The sequence below is a fragment of the Erythrolamprus reginae genome, chromosome 3 (assembly GCF_031021105.1).
Source record: "Erythrolamprus reginae isolate rEryReg1 chromosome 3, rEryReg1.hap1, whole genome shotgun sequence".
Taxonomy (NCBI): Eukaryota; Metazoa; Chordata; class Lepidosauria; order Squamata; family Dipsadidae; genus Erythrolamprus; species Erythrolamprus reginae.
The window spans coordinates 180,987,766-180,999,486 of record NC_091952.1 but is presented as its reverse complement, the minus strand read 5'-3'; positions in this window follow the sequence as shown (position 1 = coordinate 180,999,486).

Genomic DNA, 11,721 nt, shown 5'->3' with positions numbered 1-11,721 from the left:
TTAGATCTTGTTTAAGGCATCTTAGTTCTAGACTTTCTAGGCCCAGGATTGAAAGCAAGCACTTGGGGGTTTACCTGTGTCCTCAGGGTTACCTGAATGGTGCTCCTGGTTGTACTTTTTGGGACAGCCCTAACTTGGGTTGTACTTTTGGGACAACCATGACAGACTTTTTTTAGCTATACAATTTGGGATGAACTAATTTTGAATGGTGTGGAAATAGGGATGGATTTCCAGAGAAAAGAATTTTTTTTTGCATACTACAGGAACCAGGAGTGCTACTCAGGCGACCCTGAAGACCAGAGATGGGCTTCTAGCTGGAACGCTAAATTGGGCTCACTGCCGTGGCTCGTGAGTGCTTGGGGGGCCAGCATGATTTTGCTTCTGCACCTGTGGAGGTAGCAAAATTGCGCACGGAGCCGCAGGTGCGCCCATATTTTGGTGAGGGGTTTTTTGCTTCCACACATGCTGAAACATGGGCGCACCTACAGCTCCGTGCGCGATTTTGCTACCTCCATAGGTGCAGAAGACTTCCTGCAAAAGAAAGCTTGTGTTCCAAAATGGGCTGGTCCTGAGTTGCAGCTGTGGAAAAAAAAATGCCATCAAATCTGCCCTGGGTGAGGCAGTGGGGCATAGCATGTAAAGTTGCTGAACGTGCCATTTTAAGCCCCTTTTCTCCTAGCTAGGTGATTAATGTGGAATGTCAGCAGCTTGTTCTGTGCTTCTCCAAACTCATAAACAGACCTAACGCGAGAGACCAGAAAAACAGAAACCAATGAAAGAAATGACCCAGAAGAAAATACAGAGGCCTCCCGTGACTATTTGCTGGTTAAAGGGCCGGAAAGTATTCCAGATGCCATTCTCTGCAATGTATACCTTTCCAACTTCATTTTATGCTGGCATGACAATTCACAACTTAATGTTTGCTCATTCCAAATAAGTCAGTAAAAACTAATAGTACAAATATTTTACTATTGCATGTTATGCTAGATAATACTAATTCAAAGGGCCTTGGCCATGGTTTGAAGAAATGATAGAAGATCTGTTTGAGACCAAACAAACCTATCCTGTGCATTTACTTTAATTTTTAAACGTATTCTCAAGAGCAACCCAAAAGTGCTTTTTCAAACTGGACTTTGTTTTTCCTTGAAGATGATTTGTTTCTCACCCAAGAACCAACATTTCCCAAATTCTTGTCTTTTAGAGAAGCTGAATTTTATTTCATACTTTACTTCACATTTATTGGCTGGAGTGAAAATCATTCCAAAATATAGTTCTGAGGTATTTCTCCATAAATTTCTCCATAAATGAGTTGAAGTTCATTCCACCTATCTGAAAAGGATGCAGTCGAAATGTCACAGTTCATCATCTTCTGTTGCCTTTGTTTGAAGTCACTGTTAAATTTCTCTGAGCTTTTTTTACTCCCCCCAAATAAAAATTGGCTTAACCAAAAACCAAGAACTCAGTTGTTCGATCAGATAATCCTCCACAATGGCCAAACTAGCACCTTGCTCTTTTATCAGCAGCTCTAATTACTGGAGCCCCACCCAAACACAGGTGGCCTCTCTTATCTCCTGTAATATTTCTTAAGTTGTTCTCTCCTATGCATAACTCTACGCATGCGTGGGTCATTCATGCATTCCTCTTCTGAATCCAAAGAAGATAAGGAAGATTGATATCCTCCTGGGCTGTCAGCCAAGCCCCCTCTTCCATGTCACCCACACTTCCTTCGGCAGAGGATACTTCACTGGCAGACTCTGTCGAGAGCAAAACAGGCCTGTGGCGTGTGGATGTTTCCCCTACCTCCACCTCCACATTCCTTGGGGCAGGAGCTGGGCCAGAGCTAACCACAACACACACGATTTCAGCTATTTTTTTCTTCTGCGCATGCGTGAAAGCAAAAAAATCTCCACCGAAATCTCTGACACACATGTGTCCCATTGCAAAATTTTGCTTCCTGTGCATGCACAGAAGGAAAACTATGCTGGGACACATGTGTGTGTAAGCAGGAGAAGCGAAGCTGCATGCGTAGAGCACTGGTAGAAGCAACCTGCCGCTACATTGAATGTTGACTAAAGAGACTATTGTAAGTCGAGGACTATCTGTACTGGCTTTATATCTCCGAAAAAGAGAATATCAACAGTAAAAAAGATGACAGGAAGGATTCTTTAGTAAGAGTTCTAACAGTATGGGGAATAACAATGTTGAAATTGGAAGTTGTCCGGAGCTGATTCTACTCTCTATCTCTTCTTTTATTCCAACCTGATGGATTGACAATGACTTCATGGTCTTCATTTCTTTGCAAAAACATCCTGAAATAGTTTAAGGGACTAATTTGGAGATTTATTTATTTTTATTTTTATTTATTTATTAGATTTGTATGCCGCCCCTCTCCGAATACTCAGGGCGGCTCACAACAATAATAAAAGCGATAAAGCAGTGGAACAAATCTAATATTAAAAGAAAAATATATATAAAACCCCAACAATTAAAACCATACAACACATACATACCATACATAAAATATAAAAGCCTGGGGGAGGTGGCTTAGTTCCCCCATGCCTGGCAATATAGGTGGGGCTTGAGTAATTTGCGAAAGACAAGGAGGGTTGGGGCCATTCTAATCTCCGGGGGGAGTTGATTCCAGAGGGCTGGGGCCGCCACAGAAAAGGCTCTTCCCCTGGGGCCCGCCAAGCGACATTGTTTGGTCGATGGGACCCGGAGGAGGCCAACTCTGTGGGACCTTATCGGCCGCTGGGATTCGTGCGGTAGGAGGCGGTTCCAGAGGTATTACATTTGAACAATCAGAAACAAGAATTCACGTTGATTATTTTAGCCTGTGCATATCAATCCTTATGATTGTCAGGTTTTGCTGCCGAAACTTCTCATTTATTTTGGCCTGTGTCCCTTGTGCCATTACATTTGAATATTAGCTTTATGTTTACAGGCATGGGGATAATTTAAGCTTTGGAATAAATGTAAAACATAAAAAAAAATAGCTCCGTTTATTTGCACTTGTGCACTTTGGTCTTGATATCCATTTTAAGCAGACAAAAAGAATCCCTAAGGCGCTGATAATTTAAGATAAAAATATCAGGAAGTATGTACATGAATTTTCATGAGTCTGTTCTTGGACTGTTTATTTAATAAATACCTAAATATAATAGAGTACTATTAAATTTAAACCATCTGAGTTATATTATTTAAAAAGTTCTTTTTTCATCATAGTTTGGAACAAAGGAATCTCATTTACCTATTACTTCTACTTTCTCTATACAAGAGAAATCTTTCATATTACAGAGACAAAAGGATATACCCAGCTGCAAATGCTGGAAAAATCATCTCATTGTCTCTTTAGTTTAGTGTATTGAAATAATTAAAGCCTGTTTTATATCATCAAACCATGGCAATAACTTTTAATATGTATGAGTTTCTAGACTATTTTGGTATTAACCTGAATAATTTATTGGATGTAATAAAATTTATTTTGATGTTTAGTCTTCAAAGAACACTTTCAAACTCTTAACTGCTAAAACATACTGCATACTTGCAGAGAAAAGCACCAGTTTTTTGTCATATGGATTCTTGTAAGCAGCATTTGTTTAGCAATAAAAGATATGATGTAACATCAGCATAAAATTGTCACCTTTGTCTTTAACAAGTATGACAGGCAAATCTTTTTCAAGACTTGAAAACCAGTGTTTCTGCTCAATAAATTTGGTAAATTATTCCATGAAATTTCACAGCGAATCTGCAACTGATTTATAGTATAACTCTAATGCAGTGTTTCCCAACCTTGGCAACATGAAGATATCTGGACTTCAACTCCCAGAATTCCCCAGCCAGCGAATGCTGGCTGGGGAATTCTGGGAGTTGAAGTCCAAATATCTTCAAGTTGCCAAGGTTGGGAAACACTGCTCTAATGCATATGCATTAATGTTTAAGAAACTGATACGGTTTTAAGTTATCTGCTAGGTTATTGCAATCAAAGTTGGGTTCCAATTTACCTCGCTGCCAGTTTTCTATAGACTGTAATAATTAGAAAAAAGGAAAATTGTTAGAAAAAATATTTGTCTGTAGAGAGGGGGCAACATACACATCTAATAAATAAATAAATAAATAAATAAATAAATAAATAAATAAATAAATAAATATAAATAAATAAATAAATAAAAATAAATAAATAAATAAATAAATAAATAAATAATACATAAATAATCTTGCAGAATGCAGCTGCGGGAGCAATCATGGGGTTCCCAAGGCATGCCCACGTTACACCAACACTCCGCAGTCTGCATTGGTTGCCGATCAATTTCCGGTCACAATTCAAAGTGTTGGTTATGACCTATAAAGCCCTTCATGGCATCGGAGCAGAATATATCCGGGACCGCCTTCTGCCGCACGAATCCCAGCGACCGGTTAGGTCCCACAGAGTGGGCCTTTTCCGGGTCCCGTCGACTAAACAATGTCGTTTGGCGGGACCCAGGAGAAGAGCCTTCTCTGTGGCAGCCCCGACCCTCTGGAACCAGCTCCCCCCAGATATCAGAGTTGCCCCCACCCTCCTTGCCTTTTGCAAGCTCCTTAAAACCCACCTCTGTCGTCAGGCATGGGGGAATTGAAATTTTTTCCCTTCTCCCTAGGCTTACAGAATACATGGTATGCTTGTTTGTATGATTGGTTTTTTAAATTGGGGTTTTTTAGATTATTTTTAATATTAGATTTGTCCACATTGTCTTTTTTATTGTTGTTAGCCGCCCCGAGTCTTCGGAGAGGGGCGACATACAAATCTAATAAATAAAATAAAATAAAATAAAATAAAATAAAATAAAATAATATAAAATAAAATAAAATAAAATAATAAAATAAAATAAAATAAAATAAAATAAAAAAATAAAATAAAATAATAAAATAAAATAAAATAATAAAAATAAAATAAAATAAAATAATAAAAATAAAAATAAAATAAATAAATAAATGACAAATAGAAGTTCTTGATTTGTGATATTGTCCTTAAAATGGAGACAATATCCATTTTCCATTGGGAGAGTGCTTAATCTGCCTTGCAAAGTGGAGTCCAACCTTATATTCAAGCACTGAAACAATTGAATTCCCTCCCTGTTTTCTCCGGCTCTCCCTCCTTCCCTTGCACATTTTACCTTATGATTTCGAACCATGAGAGCACAGTCTGATTATCTCATTCGAGCTGTTTTCAATGAGAGTAATTCTTTGAAAAGCTGGAGAAAAAAGGGTGATGGAGTTAGCGCAGACCCAGGAATTGCTTTCCAATTAAACAGAAAAATGTAGTATCTAGTTTTTTCCCTTTGGAAACTTTTTTGCACTTGTTGCTCAACACTGGTAAAAAAAAATGAAGCTTTGTTTTTAGGTTTTGATGAGTATAATAATAATAATTGGTTATTAGAGAAATGGCTTGAGGTGTTAATGAAAATGTAAAGCAAAAGGTTGAGGTTATGTTTTACTTTTCTTCCTTCCTTTCTTTCTTTGGTATTTTATTGCACTGAAAAAAGTTCAAAGTCACTACTCCTCCCCACCCCATCCTCTATCTCTCTCCCCCTCCCTCCCTCCCTTCCTCCTTCCCTCCCTCCTTCCCTCCCCCCTCCCTCCTCTTCTCTGTACTTTTTCCTTTTCTGCATAACCACGTACAAAAATATCAAAAGTGTACAGGAAAAAATGGAAAAGGATAGAAGTTTACTGAGTACTTGTTTTTGCAGATTTAAAGGCAGAATACAGATAGATAAATAAAATCTAACATAAGAGATCTGATTTCTGAGATCATAATCTGATTTTTCAGGGTAATGACTGCTAATATGAGTAAAAATGGCAAATTTTAACTGGATCCTGTGTGGATTGGAAATGAAAACCCTGAAATGTTACATAAAGACTTGGGTGCATGCTGAAATGCTGCCTATTAAACTAGTGAGTGGAAAAACAGGTAGAACCTTGGCTCATAAAAGTTCATGGTCTTTGTTTTGTATATACTATACAAAGTTGAAAGTATGGGGAATAAAGGAATTTGAATTCTTTGAACAGGAATACAAATAGGATTTTATACCCCCTGGTGCATTATGCTCTGGCAGAATTTGTTCGATTAGCACATGAAATAAAGAGCGAGACGCAGGAACAGTTCAGCACCTTTTGTTCTAGCTGAATGCAATATCAGGAAAGACTTAATGAACTCAATCTGTATAGTCTGGAGCAGTGTTTCCCAACCTTTTTTGAGTCGCGGCACATTATTCATATTTTCAAAATCCTGGGGAACATTGAAGGAGGGGCGGGGGGGCGGGGGGGCCGGCTAAAGAAAAGTTTGGACAAAATACCCCTCTCTCTTCCTCCCTTTCGCTCTATTTCTCCCTCTTTCTCTCTTTTCCTTCCTTCCCTTCTTTCTCTCTCTCCATCCCTCTTTCTTTCTTCCTTTCTTTTTTGCTCTCTTTCTCTCTCCCTCCTTCCCTTCCTCTATGTCTTTCTCTCTCCCTTGCTCTCTCTCTCTCTATGTCTCTCTTGCTATCTCTTTCTTGCTTTTTTCTCTTTCTTGCTCTCTCTCTCTCTTTCACTGTCTCTTGCTATATGTCTTTTTCTTTCTCTTTGCCTCTCTTGCTATCTCTCTTTCTTTCTCTCTCTTTCTTTCTCTCTCTCTCTTTCTCTTTCTTTCTTTCTCTCTCTGCCTCTCTTGCTATGTCTCTCTTTCTCTCTTGATATGTCTCTCTTTCTTTCTCTCTCTGCCTCTCTTGCTATGTCTCTCTTTCTCTGCCTCTCTTGCTATGTCTCTTTTTTTTCTCTCTCTCTCTGCCTCTCTTATATGTCCCTCTTTCTTTCTTTCTCTCTCTCTCTCTCAGCTGACTGCAAGCGGGAGCCCTGACGGTGGCAGCTGGACGTGCTGCTGGACGGCGTATATGCCAGGCCCGCAGCACCAGCAATTACGGCGTCCAGCAGCACGTCCAATTGCCACCGTCGGTGCCTCCACCCTGGAGTTCTCCCCGCGACTGCCTGCGGCCGCTGCCATCTCCCCGCCATCTCCCCGCGACTGCCATCTCCCCGCGACTGCCTGCGGCCGCTGCAACCCCCCTGCCCCCCGCTCCCACCACCATCTCCCTGCGACTGCCTGCGCCGCTGCAGCCGCCACCCCCCCCGCTCCCACCGCCAGTGCCCTCCCATCGGGCCCCAAAGGACACTTGCCGCCGACGCCAGGGAAGCTCCAGCTGGGCGGGGCGCTGCCGGTGCCTCCGACCTCCCGGTTCCTGCTCGATGCCGCGGTTTCTGGCGCTCTCCTGCTGGGCCCCAAAGAAGGAAGGCGGGAAAAAGGCACGAAGAATGAAGCTCTCCTTCCTGCCTTCCTTCTTTGGGGCCCAGCAGGAGAGCGCAAGAAACAGCGGCATCGAGCAGGAGCCGGGAGGTCGGAGGCACCGGCAGCGCCCCGCCCAGCTGGAGCTTCCCTAGCTTCACGGCACACCTGGCCGTGTCTCGCGGCACACCGGTTGGGAAACGCTGGTCTGGAGGACAGAAGGGAAAGGGGGGACATGATCAAAAATTTAAATATGTTAAAGGGTTAAATAAGGCTCAGGAGGGAAGTGTTTTTAATAGGAAAGTGAACACAAAAACAAGAGGGCACAATCTGAGGTTAGTTGGGGGAAAGATTAGAAGTAATGTGAGAAAATATTATTTTACTGAAAGAGTAGTAGATGCTTGGAACAAACTTCCAGCAGACGTGGTCGGTAAATCCATAGTAACTGAATTTAAACATGCCTGGGATAAACATATACCCATCCTAAGATAAAATACAAGAAATAGTATAAGGGCAGACTAGACGGACCGTGAGGTCTTTTTCTGCCGTCAGTCTTCTATGTTTCTATGTTTCTAAGTGGCACTGCCTAATAAGTACATGATGGAAAAGTGCATGTGCGATATGCTAATGGTGATTTCTACGGCTTAATAGGGTCAAATGAGGTGTCCCTGCCCTCCAAATTCCATTAACAATACCCCAATCTAGGGCATATCTCCTCCGTAGAATACCTCTTCAAGAATCTGGCTCAGGTACAATTAGTGTCCCAGATTTATCTATCTTTAATTAGGTCGTAACAGGAGGCTATTCTGTAAAATATATACATTGGTTAGGCACCACAATGAACACCTTCAGTTATGTAACTATCTCCTGCAGCTAACTGCAATATTTAGGTGGTTTCATGAGATTATAAGAGGACATTTATTTCCATTAAAACATTATCTCTCACGCATGATTATTCTAAAAATATATTCCCCACGTTCTGACCTATTTGTTGATAAGGGAGGAAAGAGAGAGGTGTAAAATTTAAAAAAATTAGCAACATGGTATAGATTTTCAAATTATCCCCAGCTGGCTACTAATCACACCATTTTTTAAAGAGCTATTTCAAAAAGCCTTTGAAGGTAAAATCTCTCTGGCAACTAAAACTCATAGCTGGATCAAATGAGCTAGAAAACACACAACTGACTTAATTGCCCTGAGGATTGTTAGTAGAAATCTACTGATGTCTTTATTATCCTATGTACCTTATATGTTAGCTGCTAGCTTAAGAGTTATTCTGTTTCTTTTTTGGGGGGGAGGGGGGTGATATAATTTTTAAAATTTTTCTCCACCTTAAGATAAAACATATGTAAATAATAAAACACAATACCAATATCCAACCGTATACATATGCCAATTTTTCAGTTATTCTGTTTCTTTGGTGAGCCTGTGAACAGTATCCCAGCGACCGATTAGGTCCCACAGTTGACCTTCTCCGGGTCCCGTCGACTAAACAATGTCATTTGGCGGGTCCCAGGGAAAGAGCCTTCTCTATGGCGGCCCCGACTCTCTGGAACCAGCTCCCCCGGAGATTAGAACTGCCCCCACCCTCCTTGCCTTCTGTAAACTCCTTAAAACCCACCTTTGCCGCCAGGCATGGGGGAATTGAGATATCTCCCCCGGGCCTATACAATTTATGTATGGTATGTTTGTATGTATGTTTGATTAATAATGGGGTTTTTAAAATGTTTTTAAAATTATTAGATTTGTTGTGAATTGTTCTATTGCTGTTGTGAGCCGCCACGAGTCTACGGAGAGGGGTGGCATACAAATCTAATAAATAAATAAATAAGTAAGTAAGTAAGTAAGTAAGTAAGTAAGTAAGTAAGTAAGTAAGTAAGTAAGTAAGTAAGTAAACAAACAAACAAACAAACAAACAAACGAATGAATAAATAAGTATAAAGCTTAGAGTCTTTTCAATATAAAATTGTCAGATATTCAGGTAGTCTTCGAGTTACAATCACAATTGTGCCCAAAATTTCTGTGGCTGAGCAAGATTGTTGTTAAATGAATTTTGCCCAATTTTACAACTTTTCTTGCCACAGTTGTTAAATGAATCACTGCAAATGTTAAGTTAGCAACATGGTTGTTTAGTGAATCTGACTTCCCCATTGACATTGCGTGTCAAAAGCTCATAAAAGATGATAATGTAAGCCCAGGACTGTGGGTGTGGCTTACACAGGATGCTCTGCATTTTCTTTCAGTGCAAATTGGGTGCTCTGGGGTGGAGCTCCATTTTTGCTACCCCACTGCCTTCCCCTACATCTGGGCAGTAGCCCTCCCCTGCTGCCAAGCCACTCCCACAAAATTAATCCACGACCAGAGTGATAGTAAAATAATTTGGAACCCACTCCTGGATTAGCGATGTGTTAAATTGCTTCAATTGGACTGGCAAAACTCCATAATTACTCACAGAATATATTTCCAAAACTCAAAGAGATTGCTGAGAAAGTTTCTTCATTCCCTAATCAAGAAGGTTGTGACTCTTTAGAGACAAAGCAGGAAAATAATTGGGACTGATTCTTTAGGCAATCATTTTCATTAGAACTTGGCTCCTGTTGTAATTTCACAAATATCCCCTAAAGCCAAAAAAGCAAAAGCTAGCTTCCATAATGATTATTAGCAGGTTTGTGGCTGAAGCAGGAAAGTTCACAGGTTGCCTTTTGTTAATGAAGTTTCTTGTTTTACATCAAATGTGTTTTTCGGGGAGGAGAAAAGCCATGCAATAAAGGGACTCCGGTTCTGCCAAAGGAACCCATTCAATTCAACCTGAACTGAAATGTGCTACATGCAAAATTGAAATATTTTGCCTGCAGGGAACAAGACTCCCCACCCTCGCCAGTTGCTGAAAAATAACATGAAAAATAGGGAAGGGAAGGGAGGGAGGGAGAGAGGAAGGAAGGAAGGAAGGAAGGAAGGGAGAGAGGGAGGGAGGGAGAAAGGACGGAAGGTTGTAGTTCAGCAGTTCAAATCTGACCACCGTCTCAAAGTTGACTCAGCCTTCCATCCTTCCAAGGTGGGTAAAATTAGGACCCAGATTGTTGGGGGTGATATGCTGACTCTGTAAACCACTTAGAGAGGGCTGTAAAAGCACTAGGCAGTGGTATAGAAGTCTAAGCGCTATTGCTAAATTGAGGACTACCTGTATTAGATTCACGCAGGAATGAAGAGGCAGGATGTAGGAACAGTTTAGCACCTTTATAAGCTAAGATGAGTGCAATACGAATCGCTGGCAGGCTGCAGGGAAACTGCCCTCAAGGGCTTCCCTGTAGCCTGCTGTCCACTAACAGTACAGTAGTTTATTTCTCCCGCCATTAGATTAGTCAATCAGCGGTGGCTATACAAATCTGTGCTCTGTGCGGCAGTATGTAACAACCTGTATAATCCAAAAGCAGTTGAGGAGGTCATGAGGACAGGTGAGATGTAATTTCTACTTGGCTTGAGAAAAGGACATCCACATTTAGGAAGGGAAGATTTACAATAATATTTTCGCTTTTAAACTGAGCTGCTGACATGGACCATGGTTTAAATATTTAAGTTTTAATTCTAGCCATTTTTCCTCTCTACTCCCACCAACTGTGGCCTCCTTTTGGCCATATAAATAGACACAGTAAGAGGCCTGTGACAACTGCGATACAGTAGCAGGAGTGAAAGACTCAAATCAATCAAATCACTGATCTGTTTAATTGCTTGGGAAAATGTTACAGGATGTAGACAGACTGCTATTCTAATGCAGGCTACAAGGTTTTGGTTTAACCCTTTTAAGAGTTCAAAAGCAATTCACTTCTTTTTTAACAAAAGGCTCTTCTGGCAGTTTAAAAATTAACATTTTTTTTCCTGGGAGAAGTTTTTATGTTTAATCTAACACTTCTTGCAGCTGGAACATTTCCAGATGGGCTCTGGTTTTCTGATAGTGTGCTATTGTTTGGCAACTGAGCTGATTTACACTTTTAGTTTATCTTCAGGAAAGAGAGGAATCTATTTAGCCAGTTTTCAACTGAAAATGCTGAAGTTGTCTGGCTCTTGAGACCAAGAAGTTGACTTCTTTGAAGGAACTCTTCACTCTTAAATTTACTTTCCAACTCCTGAGTTTTTACCATCTCAACAGATCTGGTAAAAGGAACATTGGCTTGAAAATATCACAGTTCATATTTGGTATTTCAGGTGACATGAAGTTAACAATGTCCATCTTTTCCTTTTTTATGGGGTAGAATGGAAGGAATTTTTTTTTATTGCTGCAAGAGCAATACATTTAATATAAATGCAGACTTATATACTGCCTTTCATACAAAGCAGTGGACATTGTGGTCCTTCAACCCATTTTTCCCCACAACTGAGGAAGTAGAAACATAGAAACATAGAAGACTGACGGCAGAAAAAGACCTCAT